This window comes from Cibotium barometz, chromosome 21 (assembly GCF_041138505.1).
Source record: "Cibotium barometz isolate CiBa-2024 chromosome 21, ASM4113850v1, whole genome shotgun sequence".
NCBI classification, from domain to species: Eukaryota; Viridiplantae; Streptophyta; class Polypodiopsida; order Cyatheales; family Cibotiaceae; genus Cibotium; species Cibotium barometz.
This window is the reverse complement of record NC_141066.1, coordinates 19,341,815-19,356,127: the sequence shown is the minus strand read 5'-3', so window position 1 is coordinate 19,356,127 and position 14,313 is coordinate 19,341,815.

The window sequence follows — 14,313 nt, the reverse complement described above, 5'->3', positions numbered from 1 at the left end:
AAATTTCATTGGATTTGAGAATGGGCAAAATTGGAAATTTCGTGGACGATGGGATTCTCATGAGAAATTAGGAATATTCTAGAAATTATTTTTAAAAACCCTAAAAATTGGTATTTTTAAATATAAATGATATTTTGGCAAAATTATTTGCTTTTTTTTGAAAAATTATAGGTTTGGAGTGCAATAAGATGGGTTTTGATGGTTTTGAAAATTAACATATTTTGAGGCCCTAGAAAATTAGAAAAAATTAGGAAAAAATCATGGTAATTCTTTTTTCTCGAGAATTCTTATTTTCGAGGGATATTTGGTGTTATAGTATGCTTTTTATGTACTCACACTAAACAAATGCGGGTTATTCGCGTATTATTAATGCGAGCATGCCTTGTATTATTACTTTATTTGTTTGGATTAATTCTAGATGATGTTTTCATGATTTTTTAGTCAATATCTAGCCACCAAATGCTAATTGAAGCATTTTTCTTATGTGCAATTGTTTCTAGTGAATTTATTTGCTAGAACTTTTGGTCAAGAGAGGTCAAGATAAAGGTGGAGAAAAGTTTAATCCAGATTCATAGAGAACTTTTTTACCATAGCTCACATTGACTTTTCGGTCAATGACAATGTCGATGACATGAGTAATCATCCCAGCTCTAGAAGGGAAGATCTTGAATTCCATGAAGAAGAAGAGGAGGTGGTAGCAAAGAGCGAATCTTTGGAGGTGACACATTGTCTCGAGGCTACGATAACAAAGTGCCATGATGAGATGGAATCACTTAAGATGCAGATTTTAACTCTGGAGAAAGATCTTCTAGCCACCTCATCTACAATTACCAAAGCAGTTGCTCCGTCTTTTGCACCAAAGGTGTATGGCGGAGAGAAGAAGTAGAAGACACAAGAATGTGTGGATGCCTGGCTTAACAGGTGGAATACACACTTTGCTTTTCACCCTTTCATTGATGCGCATAAACTGCAAATGGCACAGTTTGATGCAAACATTGTTTCTTTAGATGTTTGGGAAAGTAGAGTATTAAGTTCCATTAAAAGCGAGTTTTAGGATGTATTTCCTGATGAATTGCCTCACGGATTACCTCCTAAATGAGAGGTGGACCATAACATAGAGCTAGTACCAGGGGCAAATCTTGTTAGTATTCCTCCATATCAGCTTAGCCAATCTGAGGAGGATGAGGTAGCCAAACAACTAGCTGAATATTCGAGGATGGGTCAAATCAGACCAAGTAAGTCTCCTGGGGTGCACGAGTTCTCCTAGAACCTTAAGAAAAAGGATCAAGGTACCTGGAGGATGTGTATTGATTATAAACATCTTAACAAGGTTACAATTAAAAATAGATACCCATTACCTAGATCAAATGATCTTACTGATAGGTTGCATGGAACTAAGTATTTTACAAAGCTTGACTTGCAAACTGGTTATCATCAGATCCGTATAGCAAAGGAATATGTTCCTAAAATTGCTTTTAGGACAAGATATGGCCATTATGAATTTTTAGTGTTACCCTTTGGTCTCACTAATGCACCAACAATCCAACAGATGATGAATGATATATTTTGAGATCTGTTAGGAAAATGTGTGGTAGTTTTCTTAGATGATATTTTGATATACAGCAAAACTTTGGATGACTCGCATGAGAGTCATCTTAAAGAGGTTCTAGGAAGGCTCAGGAAGAAAAAATTGTATTGTAAATTATCTAAGTGTGATTTCTTTAAAAAGGAATTGTTATACTTAGGATATAAGATTCTCTCAAAATGGCTTGAGTATAGATTTGGATCGGATCCAAAAGGTTTTGGAATGGTCAGTTCCGCGTACCGTCAAACAGCTAAGATCTTTCTTGGGTTTTGTGGTATTTCTTTGAAAATCTGTTAAAGATTATTCAAAGTTGACTATACCTTTTACCGATCTTCTTAAAGATAAAAATAAAAAGTCCAATTCTCCAATTGGTTGGAATGATAAGCTACAGGAGGCTTTCAAAATTTTGAAAAATAAAGTTGGAGATGCTCGTGTTAGCTTTGCTAGATCCTAGCAAACCTTACATTGTTGAGACTGATGCTAGTGATTTTGCAATAGGCGCGGCTTTATTCCAGGATGGGAAGCCTGTGGCCTTCGAGAGTAAGAAACTCAATGATGTACAAACTAGGTACCCAGTTCAGGAGAAAGAGTTGTATGCAATCATTCATGCTTTAAAGCCATGGAGATAGTATCTTTACGGGTCTTAGTTTATGGTCTTGATAGATCATCAATCTTTAGAGTATATTTGTTATCAACCACAATTAAAAGGTAGAAAAGCCAGATGGGCTGAGTTGATGTAGGATTTCAATTTTATGATTAAATACAGGAAGGGTAGCTTAAATCGCATTCTTGATGCATTGAGTCAAATTGGTGAAGTTAATGAACTTTGCTTCACTGAGATTACTTCTAACTTGTACGATTCACTCAGGGAAAAATGTACCACAGATATTTTCTTTGGAAAATATTAGAATTTGGCAAAATCAGGGTCCGACTCTGAAGTAGATCACAACCTGGTGAAAGGAAAAGCCAACCAATTTTTTCTTCGGAATGGTCTTGTATTCCGAAATGATATGGTTTGCGTGCCGGATGTGCCGAAAATTAAGTTAAGGATCCTATTTGAGTACCATGACGCACCATCGGCAGGACATCCTGGCATACAGCATACCTTGGCTTTAGTTAGAAGGACATTTTATTGGCCAAAAATGAAAGATTTTATTCAGAGTTATGTGGTCCGATGTCATCAATGTTAGATAAACGCCTTAAATCTTTTGGGTTATTACATCCTTTGGATATTCCATCTAGAAAGTCGGAAAGTATTTCCATGGATTTCATCACGGGACTTCCACATACCAGCACAGCAGGGGGTCACGATGCCATTTGGGTAGTCGTGGGATAGATTGACAAAGATGGTTAGGTTTTTATCCACAAAAACAGCAGTTAAAGTTTTGGAATTGGCTTATCAATTTTCCGAGCAACTGTTTAGACTATATGGTCTACCTTCTGATATTGTGAGCGGTCGGGACTCTAAGTTCACGACTAATTTTTTGGCAAGAAGTTTTCAAGAAATTGGAAACAACTTTAAGTATGAGTTCCTCTAATCATCCGCAGCAGCAGTAAGCCTGATGGGCAAATAGAGCAGGTGAATCAGGTTGTAGAGAATATGCTTCGTGCATATGTCTCTGGAAAAGCATCAAATTGGGAAAAGTATCTTCCACTAATGGAATTTGCCTATAAAAGTTCTAAATATACGGCTACAGGTTTTAGTCCGTTCATGCTTATGTATGGGTATCAACCCAGGGCACCTATTGGTGTTAGTCTTAAAGACATTAAGCTTGATGCATCGAGGGATTTTATATGCAAGAAATGGTGATCGAAGTTCAGGATTCTATCAGGGGTGCTCAGGATAGAGCACAATTTTATGCAGCTTCCTATGCTTGGTGTGTAGTTAGTTTATATGATTGAGTGATTCTAAGAGTATTTATGCTTGAGGAATATGTGTGGTGATGGATAGAGGATGCTCATCTCGGTCTTTTAAACCAAGAGCATTGGTTTATTTAAAAGTTCCTAATAAAGACTCTCAGACTTTATCAACGAAAAAATGCTCAAAATTATCTCCTAGATATTGTGGTCCATTTCGAGTTTTACGTCAAATTGGCACGTTGCGTATGAACTAAAACTGCCTCCACATGTTAGAGTTCATCCAGTCTTTCATGTCAGTAGATTGAAAGAGCAGCTGGGAGGTGAGGATAACACAGTTACTCCTCAAGAACTCGTTGAAGTCGAAGATTTATCTTATGTTCCACATGAACGTGAAAAGGTACTTGAATTCAGGGAAAGGAAACTTCGTAGTCGACTAATCCCTGAGGTTAAATTTTGTGGAAAGATAGGAAAATAGAGGATTCCACTTGGGAATCCTCTATTTTCACTTGGGAATCGGTTGAGAATGCTCAACGCAGATTTTGCAAAGAGTGCAATGTTCCACTTGGGAATCGGTTGAGAATGCTCAACGCAGATTTTGCAAAGAGTGCAATGTTTTGAGAGAGTGGAAGTATGTTATGTGCACATTATATACTAGGAGGCTAACCCACATTAGGCTTGTGAGCATGGGAGCATGGGAACAAGCTCTAATGGAGCATGGGTTAGGATTAACCTTAAGGGTTAAGGTTAGGGTCAGGCATCCAAGGGTCATACATGGGAAATGGAGAGTCAAGAGTCACTTGAGGGTCCTCCTATATATAATAGGGGCATGGGGCACACTCAAGGGATGTTCTCGTGTAGAGGATTGTATCTACATTCTTGCCATTTCACTATAGAGCTGAGTGCTGTTGTATTGGAGTCATACCTCTCTTGGTGATATGGGACACCAAGGTTAAGGTATGTGGTACTCCATTATATTTCATGTGTGCAACCCTTGGTACTCCATTATATTTCATGTGGTGGTTGGGTGTGGTAGAGTTTATGCCTGATCTATGCATGTTGATTATCTAGAGACATCTTAGGGTTTTAACAATAGTGGGCCTCCGGGCACGTGTGGGAGATAACGAGGAGCGAGCGCTCGTAGTGGATGACGGGGCAGGTGAGAATGCACACATGGGAGGTGATAGGTGCCCATGGGAGGTCGTTGAACTGGTGAGGCACTTGTGGGGGTGAGCAGGCAAGCCCCACAGGCACAAGCATGCTCTCATTCATGGGTGGTAGGTAGGCGGGCATGCGAGCAAGCGCCTATGGGAGTCCACTGGATTGACGTTCATAGGAGGGACGAGATCCCTCCAATGGGCAAGTGTCCATGGAAGGACTATCGGGAAATCAATGGGGGATAGGCGAGCACGTATGGGAGGGATTGGCGATCACATATTTGTTTTTTTTTGCAAGAGGAGGTATAGGCAAATAAATAAGGACTCAATGCATGAGTACTCGAGTACAAAAGGGGGCTAGGTGTCCAGGAGAATTTTGGGTGAGGGGCTAAAAATGAAAAAGATTTAAGAATTGTCCTAAAATGTAGTGTTATGGCATTTTATTTTTTATCAAAAGCATCAAATTTGGTTACAATTTTTTGATTTAGTTTTTATGTCTTAATTTACCCAAAATTTAACAACATTGGAATGCATGGATTTTTACATGTTACTAAATCATTCAAAACATTACAAAAAGAAAGTGTTAAAAAATAATTTTTATTGTTTGTATATTTTTCTATTTATATTAGTTTTTTGTAATATTTTCACAATAAAAATATAATTTTACTAATAATATTCAAAAAACTAGACGATGCAAATTATGCTATTTTTTATAACTATGTTTTCTTGGATGTCGAGCCACACTTTAAAAACCACAAAGAATAGTGCTTTTTAAAAAAATTTACCAAATCGATAAAAATAAACGTTTTTTTCCAAAACGTCCTAAAAAGTGGACTTTTTGCAAAATGGAATTGTCTTGTCATTTGTGCAATTTACTTGTCATTTTTCATGCCTTGTTACAAACAATCTTGTCGATAAGTTTTGCCTTCTTAGTACTCTCATCAGATTCGGGCTCCAACTAAAGTTTTCTTTTCCTCTTCTCCCTTTGTTCCCTTCTCCTACCTACTTCCCATGCCCTTATGACCTCCCTTTGAGGTGAGATAAATGATAAGAGTGAGGCAGCAATGCCAGTCCTCCTTGTCGTATGCATGTGACACCTAACCTAATCAAAATTAGGATCAATATGTACCCCTTCTAGACCTTGCAAAGCTGAATGTCAGGTGTCAATACCCACTCCAACTTCAAGCTCCTATATTGCTTGTATCCTTGAACCCATGGAGAGAAAAACTTCCTCAAAACCTTCCTCTTGTAATACTAGCATGTATGTGTGTGGCATCTATATATGTTGCCTGTGTGTGTGTGTGTGTGTGTGTGTGTGTGTGTGTGTGTGAGAGAGAGAGAGAGAGAGAGAGAGAGATAAGGGGTCCACGGGAATGGTTGTAGCAAAGACGGGTGGGGGAGTGAACAACCCACGCCCCCAAAGATTTATTTAAAATACTAGCATGTACCTTTCATTTAAAATTGAATTCACGTGGGTGTGTGTGTGTGTGTGTGTGTGTGTGTGTGTGTGTGTGTGTGAGAGAGAGAGAGAGAGAGAGCTCGAGAGAGAGAGAGAAGGGGTCCCTGATGGTGAGTTTAACGACACATGTCCCCAAACATTTATTTAAAATTGAAGCTTTACCTTTCATTATTAATTTTGGCTCTAAGGCTCTAAAATGGCCAAAGCTTTATGTGCCCTTAATCACTCTTGTCTCGCAGACACTGTTTTTTTAACACCACTTCTTGCTTTTACCCTTATGCTTATCATTTTCTTAATCACATTTAATCTCTTATTCAAGCTAGTCGTTATATTTAAGCCATGTCGCTAATCACTCCATTCAAGAAACCATGATTCTAACATGGTATCAAAGCTTAGATCCTCATGTATTAACCTATCATTTACACTAATCATGTTGATTAGTGCTAAGAAGTTTTTAATCATTTACTTTTTTGAATGAGAACTTAGATCCTCATTATGCTTGCATTAACCTCATTTCATCATTTATATTAATCATGATTATGGTAATCACTTTTTAATCTTTAGGTCATTCCCCTCTTGTTTTCCACATCCAATCTTCAATGGAGTGTTGATTGTTTCTTCTACACACAAGCTTTTTTGACAAGCCTTCTCCCTAGCTCAAGGGCCTAGCTATGTAACCTAGCAATGGTTCAAATCATCGTGCTGCTTAGATCCTCATTATGCTTGCATTAACTTGAGTTCATCATTTATATTAATCATGATTAGTGGTAATCACTTTTTAACCATATAGGTCATTTCCCTCTTCTTTTCCACATCCCACGTTTAATGGAGTGTTGATTTCTTCTTCTACATACAAACATTTTTGGCAAGCCTTTACTTGGGCCTTCTCCTTAGCTCAAGGGCCTAGATATACAACCTATCAATGGTTCAAATCATCATTCTTGTTAGGCTTGTTATGCCAAGCCACCATTACCATTTTATTAGTAGAGAAATCAAGAATTAGGAGAAAACACAATGTCGGCCTCATCTTTGTAAACTAATCTAATTCCCTAGAGCCTTGAGCATGGCAAATACATCTACAGCCTTAGATTTTAAAGAAAATGATGCGTTCTACCTTATCCATGTTTTTGCACTCTCACAAAGAGCTATTCTAGTGAAACATAGATTAAGCGTTAAATATTTTGCTTAATAAGTCTTTAAAGGCTTTAATCTTATCTATATACATTGGTCTAATTGCTCCTTAAAGATATTTTGGAGTAGATTTATAGAAGGCTTTTAAATTAGTGCTCCAAATGGGCTTTATTTTTAGCTCTCCAAAATAATAAGTTACTAACTAATTAGTAACTAATTGTGACTTAATCTCTAAAGTTTGAGCTGAGTATTGTTAGTAAAGCAATGACTTTTTCCTATGCATCATCAAATTCTAAATATATTAAGCCAAGGAAGAAAGTCAAGAATTCCAAAACCAAACCGAAACCTCATTATTACACTCATGTAAAGATTACATTTTTTTCTGAATTCCTTTTATCTCACATGCACTTGTATGGTCAAGAGGGCTTTTAAGAAACTCTTCAAATATTGATTGTAAGGGTTTAAACACTACCCTTAAGTTGGTAAGCTTAGCAGCAAGACCTACCCAAATCATGGCAAACTCATACAAGCTTGATAAATTTGAACACTTGGTTTCCACAATTGGCAAACCAAGATAAACTTTACCCTAATAAGGAAGGGGCCATCAAGGGTTACAAATGAAAAGGAAAACATGCTTGATACTAGAGGTGAAAAAGGCAATATGGGTTAGTAAAGCTAAGAGAGCATTGTAAATCATTGCTTTTGGGACTTAGCGATACATACATCCATCATATAGATGGAAAGGGTACTTCTCATGATGCATGTGACACTGTTAAAATTATGGTGGATAGATCAAAGAGCCATTAATAATTTAGATTAACATAGATTTCATTACTAGAAATTAACTAGTTACATAGGCTTATATAGCCTTTAAGGAGGTGCATTGCTGACATCATTGATGATGTGCACATAGATCTCGGGGGGTTCACTATAAGTAAACACTCCGTATCACGTGCGTTCAAGGCCTATTTTAAAAATCCCATATCTGTGATTTTTTTAACATACCCCTTTTCTAATCAACCTCTGAATACCCCCTTTAAATGGTATCCTTATGTATGTAAAAAATGTGTAAAAAAGGGATTTTAAACCTCCCTTCTGTTGAACCCATGTGCTATGCTTACATATTTAATAGTGAGCCCCCCAAGACATAGATACTTTTCCAATGACTTCTTCATGAGCCCTTGACATGTGGATGGACATGTGGAGTGATGCTGCACACTTTGACTCTAGCTTAGGCTAACATTTTAACCTATGCACATTTGATTTATGGCTAAGGAACAAGTTGGGCTTATATTTATAACACCCTCCTTAAGCCAAACATTAGGGGAAATTTAAACTCAAATTGGTCCCTTTAAATATTACTACACATTCTCTCTCCAAAAATGGGCTCATGGTAAATTTAATCAACTCATATCTCCAAAGTTAATGACTTCACCAAATGGTAAATCATCTTAAGAGCACTTAGAGCACTTTAGGGTGCAACTTTGACCCAAAGAAATTGAACCACTTCACTTCCTATAGCTCCAATAATCCTCTACCAACCGTCATCTAAACAGAGAAATAGCGTTGTTTTGGGAAAACGAGAATGTCGGACCATATATGCACAAAATGAGACATATCAACACTAGGATGGTCATCATAACCAACATTGTCAGTAGTAACTACTAGGACTAGCAGCATTACCATCATCAAAGTCATTGATATTTTGTTAAGCCTCCGGAGGGTATTGAAATAATACACAGAAATACTCATGTATGTGACATTGAGGCTAACTTAGGGAAATAGGTTATGAGGTCAAAAGATGATTAAGAACTTACCTTCTCTCATAATCTCCCTATATTTGAGCCCATTACAAAGACCACTCTTTGCCTAGATTTGAGTGCAATCAAGATTCTCCACCCACACAAGCTTCCCACAAGTTTCTCTATCTAGGACCATATTAGAGAGTTTGGGAAAATTCCAATTTTCATTTTGCAAGATCCAAAAATGGAGGGAATGGTTAACTCTTTTATGATTTTTTCAATACCCCCTCATTTGACATATCATTGAAAAGCTCTTGAAGGGTAGGTTCCAAATCCACATTCTCCCATAACTTTGGAATTGGTATGCTCAAGATACACCAAAAAGTAGATTGAAAAGAAAATTCCCAAAGTAACGGGATTTTCCCAAAGTAACGGGATTTTTCCAAACTCCCTTATCATATTTGGAGGGTTGAATAGACTATATTATCCCCTTGCGAATATTGAATACTATCATGACAAGACTCCATGAATGCTCCCCCCATGAATGACCATCATGATCATCAATCATCCATAGTCACATCACGAACATCATCATCATCATCCTCGGTGGAATGATATGGATCAAGCCCATACTTGCACGCATACAACTCCTCCCAAAAGTGCTAGTATGTCCAAAGGGTCCTAAATCTACCAATGACATCTAAGTAAGCACCATAGCTCGTCATCTGATCCCATACAAAGGAATATAAGGATGCATACATGTACATAGCCCTGCGCTCATCAAAATAACATGATAATGATGCCTCCTCATTTGACCTAAACATCTGATAATCATGATATGCATATAGCTCACCCACATGGCATACATACATAATGTTGCACCTCGGCACCATACAAACATCCGAAATGCCCAAAGTATGAGGCGTGTGTCAAAACAAACACCAATAAGGCCTAAGTTGTATACATGAACTCACAAAATCTCCCAAATGTGTGACATAAGCCTACAATGTGCTAACGCGCGTGATCAAATCTATAAAAGTATAAATACTGTAACAAACGCTAGCAATGTCAAAGTGTGCGTGAATCAAGGCTAACAATGCACAAAACGGGCATCGTGCATGAACAAGCCCAAACAATGCATCAACATATGTGGCACACCTCGCATGGGTGAATAATCACCAAGAAAACTCAAGGCGTATCAATAAAACCCGACACGCACATCACATGTAATCACCTCGAACATTGTGAACAGCCAAAATAATGTGAATCCTCCCACAATACACAAAGCGTATGAAAAAAGCTCACAACTCACCAATGTCCGTGAATAATCTCCCACACCACACTAAGTTGCATGTGAAAAGTACCCAAAAGTGCAAATATCCTCCAAGAAAACTCACAGCTCTATAAAGGATAATAATGGACATAAAAGGCCTTGAGAAAAAGGTGGAATGTGGAATGCTTGGATGCTCAAATGGCCCAAATGTGGGAAAATGTGAAGAGGGAAAAGATTTTAACACTCTCCTCCTTTCTCAAGCGTGAGCTGACAATCAGACTTCTCCGCTCTCTCACGCTGGTGGCTGTAGTTTTTGTCCTCTTCCTTCTCACTGTGGCATTCGCATTGTGGGGGGGCGACCACCTGCGCTTGAGTTGGTTGAGCCCTCCAATGCAATGAAGCTTGTTTTGTTGAAATTGTTCATTAGCTATGGAGCTGTAGAACACCGCTACTGAGAGCTATGTTGCGGATGGCTACTGAGAGCTGCGCTGCAACTTGTCGCGAAGGGAGCTGAAGCTATGCTTGGACGTCTGTTGCGCCACGTTAGCTATGCTTGAACATCTGTTGCGCTACATCTGCTTGCGGCCCTACTCAAAGAAAAAGCCAGAAGCCCTGGCATGAACGCAGCGCTGGGAATGGCTGGAACGTCTGTTGATCCTCATGAAAAGCCACACTGTGATCTGGCTAAGCCTATTAGGCGATGAAGCCCTAAGGAATATTACAAGCTACACTGTTCTTACTGAGTTACTCTCTTCATTTGTTGTGAGGTGAACTACTCACTATCTCCTATGCATGCATGTAGCAGATCTTCAAATGGAGGTGTCCTTGGAGCTCCTAATGATGATGCCATGGAGAACCTAATTTTGGCAATGCCACGGAGCATCTACTGAACTGATTTTATTTGGCACAATGCGATGATCTGAGAACTTTGAAAACAATGAAGCCTGACCATGATTCTCTTGTGAATGTTGAAACATGTTTAGATCTCTGCTCTTGTGCTGAGCCTTAGAGGGGCGATGAAATGCTTTAGTTGGTTGCTTGCAGTTAGTTCGGCTTCCATGAAAGCTTTGATGCCATGAACTTGTGTAAGAATCTTCTCATTCAAAACAAAAACTTTGTAGATCTTAAGTTCTACTTGCATCAAGTTTAGTGGCTACTGTTAGCCATAATCAGGCATAACAAGGCTCTTGCACTGCTGAGCCTTCACTTTAGCCTCTACTTCAATGAATGAAATGTGTTCCTTTTTGTGATGATGGGCTGAGCCTTCTCAAGTCAAAGATAAAGCCTTAAACAACTACTATGGTGTAATCAACATATTGAGTACCTCACTTGTTTGTTGTTTTCCTTTGATAAGAGTCTTTGCCATCCTAATTGATTTATGGCTTGAACTAGAGAAAATAGGGCTAGGTTTTCCTGCACACTGAGCCCAATAAGGTGGTGATCTGAGAAACCTTATGCTCTTGTTCGATGATGTGGTCATGCCTTCAAGACAACACTATCCATGTAGCTCTTAATTTACTGTTGCTAAAACTGAGTTGGCTTGTTGTGATGTATTACCTAGCTAGCAAATTGCACTTCAATTATCTCCTTCAACACTAATGCTTAGTCAACCATTACTGTAGAAGTATCTGTTGTGAGCTATGAAATGGCCTAAAACTCTGAAATGACGTGCAAAAGTCTTGCATTGGGTAAATCATAGCACTTGTAACAAAAGAACTGTACTTGCATCATATGAATGTAGTGATTCCTTTACTACATATTCTACTTGTATTGGTGCTTAGTAGATTGCTCACTTATCTTGTACACGATGATGTTCTACAGAACTAGAAACTCAAGGCTCTATGATTCCAAGGTCCAAGCTATCAACTGTTTGCCTTTAATAATCTATAAATAAGATCTTCACACTCAAGAAGCCTTGTATGCAAGTTAGGAGAACCCTGTGGTGTATGGGGTATACTAGCTCATACCAGTGGACTGGGTTCAATTCCCAATAGAGCCATACTTGCAAACACAATTGTTAGCAAGCTAAGTTCTTGCTTTTCTGCACTTGAAATGGTTAAAGTTGCACATTTTTGCATCAATCATTCATCAACATGTTCTCTGCATTACACCGATGTCGAAATATGTCAATAGAACATTTTTACACATCAATCATTCATCAACATGTTCTCTGCATAACACCGATGTCGAAATATGTCAATAGAACAGCATGTGATACATTTCTTGATGAAAATGTACTAAAATGTTGTAATCCAAATATGTGTACTTGCAAACTCAACACTTTTCTTGTTGTCTTTACTTGCAATACATCAAGATTTGTGTAGATTTCTACTACTCTAATAGATTTGTAATCTTTTTGAACTGGTCACATCTTCTTTCCTCAAAACTGACGAAAGAGTTTGGTCTTGGGCCTAGTTTCTTTAGGGTTCGAGTCTGATAACGTTCTTCCTGGACTATCTTTCTCAAAAAGGGGGTGATATTTCAGTTACTATTTTACTGAATTTCATTCATGAGTATTCACTTAACTGATTTCTAAATTAATCAAGAATTTTGATGAGGGATTAATCATTTATCTAAAATTCCGACTTTGATAGATTTTTTAAATTTTTTCTTTACAATCCAAGTGAATATAAAATGAAAGAAATTTCTCTATTAGAGTAGTTACTTATTCATTTATCAAATACTCGTAGAAACTAAACATAGAATTAAAGAGAATCTAATTTTGATATAAAAATTCTTTATGCATAAAATCCAAGTTCAATGGAAATAACACTTTTATATAAAAGAAAATCTATTTATGCATAAAATCAATTTAATAGGAATAACACTTTTTAAAAAAAAGAATTTCTAACTTTTTTGTAAAAAAAAGTGACAAGATTGGAAAAATTTTGATTAAGAATCACCTACTGTTGGTATTTTGCACACAAGATTTGATTTCAACACAATAAACTTTGCATAATTTGTAAACTTCTCTATTATGCATTGTAGATCTACAACAAACAGAATAGTACTCTACACTATAATCTTCAATTCTACACTAATCTTAAAACATATCTTTCACTTTTCTTCAACTCTGCACTTAAATCTACACAATAACTATATTTTGCAATTGTATTCTGTAAACTTTCTTGAAACTACATCAAGATTCTATACATTTTTTTGAAACTACACTAAATTTTGGCATTACAACCTTCTTCTTACAATATTTCTTCAAGAAGATTTGGCAATTTAGGGTTTTAATCTTGAAGAAATAAGGGCTCTAAGGATTAATCTTTGAAAAATAATGCTCCCTAAGTAAGATAATGCAAAAAATCACTCAATATTGGTTGCTGAAATTTTGTAAATCCTAATTTTGAAAATCAAAAAAATTTTAAGAAATCAAGATCAAGAAGATGAATCACTTTAAGAAATAGCAAAGTAAAGTGAATTAGGGTTTTGAACATAGTGATTAATACAAATTTAAAAATAATTAATATAAATTTCATTGTTAATCTTCTCAAATGAAGAAATTAGCAAATCTGAAAACTATGTAAAAATCAATTCTGAAAATGATTAACACTAATCATGATCAAGAAAATATATTTTCAAAAATTAGATTAACAGTAATCCAAAAATAATTATCATTAATCATAATCAAGAAAATGCATTCTAAAAACGGGATTAAGAACAATCCAAAAATAATTAATCTCCTAACCAAAGCGTCAAGATCTAAGCCAAGAGCTCTGATAGCAAATGCTTAGAGATGGAAAAGGCGAGAATGCATGTGAGAAGGTCACCTATGCAAATATGGTTGCATCAAAGGAAAAGGAGCATGTGATGTTGTCACTTATGTGAGGTCCCACTGTCCCCTTCGCACACCGGATTCCCGATTGATAGCAGCAGCGGAAGTAACTTCCTCTTGCGTGGGGCAGGGTTTCCCACTCGGGGCCTCGCCCTCGAATGTCCGGACATGAGACTAATCAGGTGGTCATTCCGAAACTAAAACCGGGAAAATTTTCCTTGCCCGAAAAATGGGGACCATTCCACCTTTTTTATTTTCTTAACGAATTTTCTAACGAGGTCAAGAGACTAAACTATCCTTCACCTAAATAAACCAGATAGAAGGAAAA